We start from the raw sequence: 10,588 nt of genomic DNA, 5'->3' as shown, positions 1-10,588 counted from the left end.
TTTTCATCTCCCACATCTCCAGTCAAACTGTCACTAAACAAAGCCGTTGAAGCGTTAGTGAGCGGTCACTCGCGTGTGACGCCCGCTGGCGTATCGGATGCCAATCTCTGTGGCCGAGGTCCAGCTTATCGGCCCGTGGCACTGAGGGTCAGACCTGATTAAAAACGTGTCACTTGACCCCTCTGTCGGACTTCAAAGACAACGGAGGAGACTGAGCGGGGGACAGAGAGGGGGACTGAGAGGGGTGCGGAGAGGGGGCTGAGAGGGGTGCGGAGAGGGGGACGTAGAGTGGGGCGAAGAGGGGTGTGGAGAGTGGGGCGGAGAGGGGTGCGGAGAGGGGGACTGAGAGGGGGCGGAGAGGGGTGCGGAGAGAGGTGGAGAGAGGGACTGAGAGGGGGGCGGAGAGAGGGACTGAGAGGGGGTGGAGAGAGGGACTGAGAAGGGGGCAGAGAGGGGGCGGAGAGAGGGACTGAGAGGGGGCGGAGAGAGGGACTGAGAAGGGGGCAGAGAGGGGGTCGGAGAGGGCATTCTTGGTGAGGCTGGTGCAAGGAGTAAATAACTTCACTAAAGGAGGGTGGAATGCGTCTTTGTTGAGGCCAGGCCCTGTTTAAACACACAGAGAGACACACTTACACCCTTACCACCCTTACACAGGCCCAGGGTTCCAGTCTACCCTGACTTTGATCACCCCTTTGTCGTCCTTATGAGTTGTCAGAAACAGAACGCAGAGAATCAAGTGGTCTGAGATTAAATAGTCAGCCATGTAATGGGGACTGCATAGGGATAGACAAAATGACATCATGCAGAGGGACATCACGACCAGCATCTCACTGTTATTACAGGGGCGGAGGAGGGGAAGAGGAGGAGGAGGGAAAGAGGAGGAGGAGGAGGGGAAGAGGATGGGAAGAGGAGGAGGAGGGAAGAGGAGGAGGAGGGGGGAGGAGGGGAAGAGGTGGGGAAGAGGAGGAGGAGGGGAGGAGGAGGGGAAGAGGAGGAGGGGGAGGAGGGGGAGGAGGGGAAGAGGCGGAGGAGGAGGGGTGGGGGAGGGGAGGAGGGGAAGAGGAGGAGGAGTGGAAGAGGTGGAGGAGGAGGAGGGGAGGAGGAGGGGTGGGGGGAGGGGGAGCAGGGGAAGAGGAGGAGGAGGGGACGAGGAGGAGGGGAAGAGGAGGAGAGGGAGGGGAAGAGGAGAAGGGGAGGGGAAGAGGAGGAGGGGGAGGGGAAGAGGAGAAGGGGGAGGGGAGGGGAGGGGAGGAGGAGGACCTCAGAGGACTTTGTTTATTCTTATTTACCAAGTGAATTATTTTGCAGCTGGTAATTTACTACTATGATGTATGACGTAGTTTATTGTATCGATGACTTTACTATCTGCTTGATGGAAGTGACTTCAGCGATTTGGTGTAATGATCTAGAACTATTGTAGTTGTTAAATGATGTAGTGTATCGACAGAATATATTTGCAACCAGACTGTTGTCTTTGTGTGTGTGGAGTTTGAATCATGTTTATTTGGGTATACACTCACTGTCGTGTATTTAGTGCCAGTTCAGGGTAGTAGTTTGGGAATGGGTGGGTGTTTGGCATGACAAGTGTATAGTTATATTTCTAAGAGTGTGAGTGTTGTGTGTTTATTTATTTGTGACTCAGGCTACCACAGATGGCTGTGTATGGGTTGTGTGTGTCTCTGCATATTGTTGTTTACCTATTTTGACCTCTTCCTTTGTGTGTGTGTGTGTGTGTGTGTGTGTGTGTGTGTGTGTGTGTGTGTGTGTGTGTGTGTGTGTGTGTGTGTGTGCTCGTGCGTACTTTTGCATACTTGTATGTCTGTGTGCCTGCATGCATATGTATTCATGTCTGTGTGTGTGTGTGTGTGTGTGTGTGTGTGTGTGTGTGTCAGGCTACCCCTGCAGGGAGCTGACAGAGGAAGAGAAGCAGCAGATCCTCAAATCAGAGGAGTTCCTCAGTTGCTTTGACTGCAGCATCAGAGTGATGGAGAGAGCCCTGGCTCAGGAATCAGACATCTTCTTCAACTACAGGGGAAGAGACCTGGATGACAAGGAGGGGTAAGAATGTGTGTGTGTGTGCGTGTGTGTGTGTCTATCTGTTGTGAGGTCTGTAGAAGGAACATGGTGTGTGTATGCATGCCTATGGGGCTGCTAATGGCCTCATGGAGTAATGCCTTTGGTGTCAATCAGGGCGTGACTCCTCATTGTTCTTCAAACACATGCCCTTCTCATGATGTCATCATCCTCTCAAAACCCCATTTGACCTCACTTACAATGACATCACCCAGTGACCTCTGACCCCTGTTTCTATTGGCCACAGGGACTTACAAGGCGGGTCCAGTCAGTCCCTCAGTAGGTTGTTCTATGACGATCACTGGTCCAAACATCGAGTCATCACCTGTCTGGACTGGTCCCCTCAGGTAAGGACTGCTTTGGGGTGAAGTTTCCCCTATGTACAGTTATAGGATCAGCTTCCCCTCCCCAATCCTAACCTTATCAATAGTGGGGGAAATGCTAAACTGACCCAAGAACAGCATTTAGGTGTAACTTCACCCTACACCCCAAGTACCCGTGTGTGTGTTTTGGACGGAGGGTGTATTTGTCTGTGTGTGTCATCACTGACTCGACAATCATTGTATTTTAACTTCTGTCCTCTCCATCCTCTTCCTCCTCTCCATCCTCTACCTCCTCTCCATCCTCTTCCACCTCTCCATCCTCTACCTCCTCTCCATCCTCTACCTCCTCTACCTCCTCTCCATCCTCTACCTCCTCTCCATCCTCTTCCTCCTCTCCATCCTCTACCTCCTCTCCATCCTCTTCCTCCTCTCCATCCTCTTCCTCCTCTCCATCCTCTACCTCCTCTCCATCCTCTACCTCCTCTCCATCCTCTTCCTCCTCTCCATCCTCTACCTCCTCTCCATCCTCTACCTCCTCTCCATCTTCTACCTCCTCTCCATCCTCTACCTCCTCTCCATCCTCTTCCTCCTCTCCATCCTCTTCCTCCTCTCCATCCTCTTCCTCCTCTCCATCCTCTACCTCCTCTCCATCCTCTTCCTCCTCTCCATCCTCTTCCTCCTCTCCATCCTCTTCCTCCTCTCCATCCTCTACCTCCTCTCCATCCTCCATCTCCTCTCCATCCTCTACCTCCTCTCCATCCTCTACCTCCTCTCCATCTTCTACCTCCTCTCCATCCTCTTCCTCCTCTCCATCCTCTTCCTCCTCTCCATCCTCTACCTCCTCTCCATCCTCTACCTCCTCTCCATCTTCTACCTCCTCTCCATCCTCTACCTCCTCTCCATCCTCTACCTCCTCTCCATCCTCTTCCTCCTCTCCATCCTCTACCTCCTCTCCATCCTCCATCCTCTACCTCCTCTCCATCCTCTTCCTCCTCTCCATCCTCTACCTCCTCTCCATCCTCTACCTCCTCTCCATCCTCTTCCTCCTCTCCATCCTCTTCCTCCTCCCCTGATCCTCCTTTAAATTTCCGTCTTTCCTTCCACTCCTCTATCTCTCCATTTTATTTGATCTTGTCCCCTCTCCTCTTCCTCCCCCTCCTCTTCCTCCCCAGTACCCAGAGCTGTTGGTGGCGTCCTACAACAACAACGAGGATGCTCCTCACGAGCCTGACGGTGTAGCTCTGGTCTGGAACATGACGTTTAACAAGAACACACCTGAGTATGTCTTCCACTGCCAGGTAAAATCAGTCCCAGGTCCAGGTCTATAAATATGTTGGGTACAGGGCCTGTATTCACAAAGTGTCTGATCTAGGTTGATATGACCTATAACTGTTCCCCACAGGATACAGATACTGGATTTGTGTGATATATATGTCTATATATTTAACAACAGTCTGATTCACAATTGTGTTTTGAGTCTCAACAGAGCCTAAATAAAAATGTTTTCACATCACTTTGTCTTTTAATGTATCCTGCCAATATCTGACAAAGAGTTACAGTATTTCCCTCCAGTTGATCCATGTTTTAACTGGCAGCCAGATACAACTGGATGTGGGTAGAGCTACTGCCACCAGTGTCCCAAATGGTACCCTATTTCCTAAATAGTGCACTACTTTTGACCAGAGCTCCCATAGGGCTCTGGCCAAAAGTAGTGCACTATGACGGGAATAGGGTTCCATTTTGGGATGCTGGCCTAAGACTAGGAGGATGTACCACTCCACCGCTGCAACGATGACAATGACACCAGAGATTTTTTTTAAAATAAGGAGTGAAGTGATATTTAATGAAAGCAGGGAGTTCTTCAGGGGTTCCTGGGCTTTGGCCTACTTGGGCAGAACATGATATTACGGAACATGTCCGCTCAATGGTGACTAAAAAAATCTGAGGTTTTGGTGCAGAAAATACCTTCTGGTTGGTCCTGATGCTAATTATTATAGAGTCTAGGGTGAGTTTTTGTGGTGTGTGTGTGCGTGTGTTTGAGGGAGTGATGAGGAGGCGACTGAGGGCCGGGGAGGAAAGTTAGAGGGCCTCCCCACTCCCAAGAGAGAGAGGGGGATTACAGAGACATCTCCATAATAAAAAGATGTGGCCTACCACTTCCTAATCCAGCAGGCCACATGTGTTCACCCACCCACATGGATCCTCCAGTCGTATGGGCTGCTTGACTCTGTTTCCTACGCCCAGAGTCTACCTCACACACACCCACCCACACACACACACACACACACACACACACACACACACACACACACACACACACACACACACACACACACACACACACACACACACACACACACACACACACACACACACACACACACACACACACACACACAGCCACCCACTCCCACCATGCAGACCAATGTACCCCATTTAGCAGATGTTTTAGCAGACCACATACAGTGCTAATATTTCTGTAGAAATGGGTTGTAGAAGTTGTGAGATAATGGATTTTACAGGACACTTTTATTCCACTACTATTATTAATGTATGTTCATGCCTAAGTGTTCTGGTGTAGATATAACAGTACTACAATACAGCTACACTGATTACTGGAGTCATTTTCTCTTTACAAGTGGTTTGCTTCCATATTGTAGTCTGAAAGCTTGACTCTGTTGTCAACATGGGTTTCTATAGCGTAATGGTGTGTGTGTGTGTGTGTGTGTGTGTGTGTGTGTGTGTGTGTGTGTGTGTGTGTGTGTGTGTGTGTGTGTGTGTGTGTCGTCAATGGCATCGGAGGCTGTGAGAGGAGTTGACAGCAACCATAGATACACTTTATGTGGTTGTAAATTTGTATGTGCTGTTTTTGGCAGTGATAAACTGAGTATTGAAGAGAAGTTTAAATAGTCCACACAGTTAAAGTGGCAATCAGCAGTTGGAACAATAACAAAGCATTTCCCCCACTGTTTCGGTAAAAAGCTGAAGGATGGTGCTGGAGAAATGTAACCACTCTCAAATTCATAGACAAAGCTATGGATGCAAGAGCTGACCATCCAAATGATAGTTTTAACCATGTTTGGAGGCTCTTTAGTGTTTGTTTACATTTACTTTGTTAAACAAGTTTATATTTTGGGTTCTGATGGAGTATAACTTATATTCTTCAAGTCCAAAAATGGATGTAGCAACTGCAGATTGCCCCTTTTAATGGACAAGTTCAACATTTTACAACTTAATAGTTGGTTCCTCACCCTGAAAGTAGTCTCTGGGCCAGGGGGAACTGTATGGTTTGGTTTTCTTTTAAACAGCCACTACAAAAAAGTGACAGGGGCAATGGAAAGATAAAAGGGCAAATGTCAAACCGAATCACTTAGTTGATTTCAGTTTATTCAGGGTGACTGTTTCTCCTGGTCCATAGACCTTTCAGGGTGAGGAATGGACCTTTAAATCCACCCTATTGATATGAACTGATAATACAGTATGAAAAGTCTAACCCTGCATGCCTCTTATTCTTTGACACACACACACATTGCTTCTCTCAGTAAAGGGGTCAATTTGGGTAAGTGAGTGACGCTGTTGGGAAAATGTGTGCTGGGGGAAATTATATCAAAAAATGAAAGGATGGAAAACCGAAATGGCACCTCCCAGGCTCCCTTGTGTCAGTCACTATGAGTGTGTCCTGGGGATGTGCCATGTCTTTTCATCAGGAGGGGAAGAAAAACCAGAATGAACGAGATAAATAATGAAATGAAAGAAAGAAAGAGAGAGGAGTCAATCTCCAACCGCTTGGCACGGGCCTCCTCCGTGTTTTGTGCTGGAGAGGGATGAAAGGAGGCAGGAGTGGTCGGGGAGAAGAGATATTGTTTTTCGCTCCGGGGTCTATTACAAACAGAGGCGTTCCTTTCTAGTTATCCAGAGATCAGATGGATATTAATGTGTGAGCATGTTCTGCCGTTTAACCCCCCAAACCACAGGCCCCATTTCTTTTCTCTCTTCTCCTCTTCCTGAGGTAGACGAACACACTCATCCTTTATCATATCAAATCAAATTGTATTTGTCACATGCGCTAAATACAACAGATGTAGACCTTACAGTGAAATGATTACTTACAAGCCCCTAACCAACAATGCAGTTTTAATAAAATAATACCAACAAAAAAAAGTAAGAGATAAGAATAACAAATACAGTGCCTTGCGAAAGTATTCGGCCCCCTTGAACTTTGCGACCTTTTGCCACATTTCAGGCTTCAAACATAAAGATATAAAACTGTGTGTTTTTGTGAAGAATCAACAACAAGTGGGACACAATCATGAAGTGGAACGACATTTATTGGATATTTCAAACTTTCTTAACAAATCAAAAACTGAAAAATTGGGCGTGCAAAATTATTCAGCCCCCTTAAGTTAATACTTTGTAGCGCCACCTTTTGCTGTGATTACAGCTGTAAGTCGCTTGGGGTATGTCTCTATCAGTTTTGCACATCGAGAGACTGAAATTTTTTCCCATTCCTCCTTGCAAAACAGCTCGAGCTCAGTGAGGTTGGATGGAGAGCATTTGTGAACAGCAGTTTTCAGTTCTTTCCACAGATCCTCGATTGGATTCAGGTCTGGACTTTGACTTGGCCATTCTAACACCTGGATATGTTTATTTTTGAACCATTCCATTGTAGATTTTGCTTTATGTTTAGGATCATTGTCTTGTTGGAAGACAAATCTCCGTCCCAGTCTCAGGTCTTTTGCAGACTCCATCAGGGTTTCTTCCAGAATGGTCCTGTATTTGGCTCCATCCATCTTCCCATCAATTTTAACCATCTTCCCTGTCCCTGCTGAAGAAAATCAGGCCCAAACCATGATGCTGCCACCACCATGTTTGACAGTGGGGATGGTGTTCAGGGTGATGAGCTGTGTTGCTTTTACGCCAAACATAACGTTTTGCATTGTTGCCAAAAAGTTCAATTTTGCTTTCATCTGACCAGAGCACCTTCTTCCACATGTTTGGTGTGTCTCCCAGGTGGCTTGTGGCAAACTGTAAACGACACTTTTTATGGATATCTTTAAGAAATGGCTTTCTTCTTGCCACTCTTCCATAAAGGCCAGATTTGTGCAATATACGACTGATTGTTGTCCTATGGACAGAGTCTCCCACCTCAGCTGTAGATCTCTGCAGTTCATCCAGAGTGATCATGGGCCTCTTGGCTGCATCTCTGATCAGTCTTCTCCTTGTATGAGCTGAAAGTTTAGAGGGACGGCCAGGTCTTGGTAGATTTGCAGTGGTCTGATACTCCTTCCATTTCAATATTATCGCTTGCACAGTGCTCCTTGGGGTGTTTAAAGCTTGGGAAATCTTTTTGTATCCAAATCCGGCTTTAAACTTCTTCACAACAGTATCTCGGACCTGCCTGGTGTGTTCCTTGTTCTTCATGATGCTCTCTGCGCTTTTAACGGACCTCTGAGACTATCACAGTGTAGGTGCATTTATACGGAGACTTGATTACACACAGGTGGATTGTATTTATCATCATTAGTCATTTAGGTCAACATTGGATCATTCAGAGATCCTCAATGAACTTCTGGAGAGAGTTTGCTGCACTGAAAGTAAAGGGGCTGAATAATTTTGCACGCCCAATTTTTCAGTTTTTGATTTGTTAAAAAAGTTTGAAATATCCAATAAATGTCGTTCCACTTCATGAACGACATTTACTTGTTGTTGATTCTTCACAAAAAAATACAGTTTTATATCTTTATGTTTGAAGCCTGAAATGTGGCAAAAGGTCGCAAAGTTCAAGGGGGCCGAATACTTTCGCAAGGCACTGTAGTTAAAGAGCAGCAGTAAATAACAAATAACAATTATCCTCTCTTCAATCACACATGCTTAGCTCCACCGGTCTCTGCCAGGGCTCTGCTAAGGCTCTGCTCTGCCAGGGCTCTGCTAAGGCTCTGCTCTGCCAGGGCTCTGCTAAGGCTCTGCTCTGCCAGGGCTCTGCTAAGGCTCTGCTCTGCCAGGGCTCTGCTAAGGCTCTGCTCTGCCAGGGCTCTGCTAGGGCTCTGCTAAGGCTCTGCTCTGCCAGGGCTCTGCTAAGGCTCTGCTCTGCCAGGGCTCTGCTAAGGCTCTGCTCTGCCAGGGCTCTGCTAAGGCTCTGCTCTGCCAGGGCTCTGCTAAGGCTCTGCTCTGCCAGGGCTCTGCTAGGGCTCTGCTAAGGCTCTGCTCTGCCAGGGCTCTGCTAAGGCTCTGCTCTGCCAGGGCTCTGCTAAGGCTCTGCTCTGCCAGGGCTCTGCTAGGGCTCTGCTAAGGCTCTGCTCTGCCAGGGCTCTGCTAAGGCTCTGCTCTGCCAGGGCTCTGCTAAGGCTCTGCTCTGCCAGGGCTCTGCTAAGGCTCTGCTCTGCCAGGGCTCTGCTAAGGCTCTGCTCTGCCAGGGCTCTGCTAGGGCTCTGCTAAGGCTCTGCTCTGCCAGGGCTCTGCTAAGGCTCTGCTCTGCCAGGGCTCTGCTAAGGCTCTGCTCTGCCAGGGCTCTGCTAAGGCTCTGCTCTGCCAGGGCTCTGCTAAGGCTCTGCTCTGCCAGGGCTCTGCTAGGGCTCTGCTAAGGCTCTGCTCTGCCAGGGCTCTGCTAAGGCTCTGCTCTGCCAGGGCTCTGCTAAGGCTCTGCTCTGCCAGGGCTCTGCTAAGGCTCTGCTCTGCCAGGGCTCTGTTAGGGCTCTGCTAAGGCTCTGCTCTGCCAGGGCTCTGCTAAGGCTCTGCTCTGCCAGGGCTCTGCTAAGGCTCTGCTCTGCCAGGGCTCTGCTAAGGCTCTGCTCTGCCAGGGCTCTGCTAAGGCTCTGCTCTGCCAGGGCTCTGCTAAGGCTCTGCTCTGCCAGGGCTCTGCTAAGGCTCTGCTCTGCCAGGGCTCTGCTAGGGCTCTGCTAAGGCTCTGCTCTGCCAGGGCTCTGCTAAGGCTCTGCTCTGCCAGGGCTCTGCTAAGGCTCTGCTCTGCCAGGGCTCTGCTAAGGCTCTGCTCTGCCAGGGCTCTGCTAGGGCTCTGCTAAGGCTCTGCTCTGCCAGGGCTCTGCTAAGGCTCTGCTCTGCCAGGGCTCTGCTAAGGCTCTGCTCTGCCAGGGCTCTGCTAAGGCTCTGCTCTGCCAGGGCTCTGCTAGGGCTCTGCTAAGGCTCTGCTCTGCCAGGGCTCTGCTAAGGCTCTGCTCTGCCAGGGCTCTGCTAAGGCTCTGCTCTGCCAGGGCTCTGCTAAGGCTCTGCTCTGCCAGGGCTCTGCTAAGGCTCTGCTCTGCCAGGGCTCTGCTAGGCCTTTGTTAGGGCTCTGCTACGGCACTTTTAGGGTTCTGCTAGGGTACTGTTAGGGCTCTGCTCTGTTGGGGCTCTGCTGGGGCTCTATTAGGGCTCTGCTAGGGTTATGCTCTGCCAGGGCTCTGCTCTGCCGGGGCTCTGCTGGGGCTCTGTTAGGGCTCTGCCAGGGCTCTGCTAGGGCTCTGCTGAGGCTCTGCCAGGGTTCTGCTGGGGCTCTGCTAGGGCTCTGCTGGGGCTCTGTTAGGGCTCTGCTAGGGCTCTGCTAGGGCTCTGCTGGGGCTCTGCTAGGGCTTTGTTTGGGTTATGCTCTGCCAGGGTTCTGTTTGGGCTCTGTAGACCCTTGTTTGGGCTCTGCTAGGGCACTTTAGGGCTCTGCTATTGCTCTGCTAGGGCTCTGCTCTGTTAGGGCTCTGCCTGGGCTCTGTTAGGGCTCTGCTCTGTTAGGGCTCTGCTCTACTAGGGCTCTGCTAGGGCTCTGTTATGGCTTGCTATTGCTCTGCTTGGGCTCTGCTAGGGCTCTGCTCTGCTAGGGCTCTGCTCTGTTAAGACTATGTTAGGGCTCTGTTAGGGCTCTGTCACTCTTGGCTTGGCAGGGACCAGAGAGGACTATTTTTCCAGATCTTCCCACAGTGGCTCGCTTGACCATCTTGGATCGCTCTTTGTCTCTCTTCAATTCAAGGTGCTTATTGCCATTGGAAACATATGTGTACATTGCCAAAGCAAGTGAAATAAACAATAAAACAGTAACTATTACACTCACACAAGTTCCAAAAGAATGAAGAAATGTTTCATGTCGTATTATGTCTATATACAGTGTTGTAACAATGTGCAAATAGTTCAAGTAAAATGGGAAAATAAATATGGGTTGTATTTACAATGGTGTTTGTTCTTCACTGGTTGCCCTTTTCTTGTGGCAA

General features: G+C 49.4%; 1 pseudogene; it reads left to right on the top strand.

Moving 5' to 3' along the window:
* Nucleotides 1–10,588, top strand: part of LOC115142186 (cytoplasmic dynein 1 intermediate chain 1-like) — a 91,839-nt pseudogene that overhangs the window by 4,857 nt on the left and 76,394 nt on the right.

This window comes from Oncorhynchus nerka, linkage group LG4 (genome assembly GCF_034236695.1).
Source record: "Oncorhynchus nerka isolate Pitt River linkage group LG4, Oner_Uvic_2.0, whole genome shotgun sequence".
Lineage (NCBI taxonomy): Eukaryota > Metazoa > Chordata > Actinopteri > Salmoniformes > Salmonidae > Oncorhynchus > Oncorhynchus nerka.
Note: the sequence above shows the minus strand (reverse complement) of the source record. Positions and strands in the feature narration are given on the sequence as shown.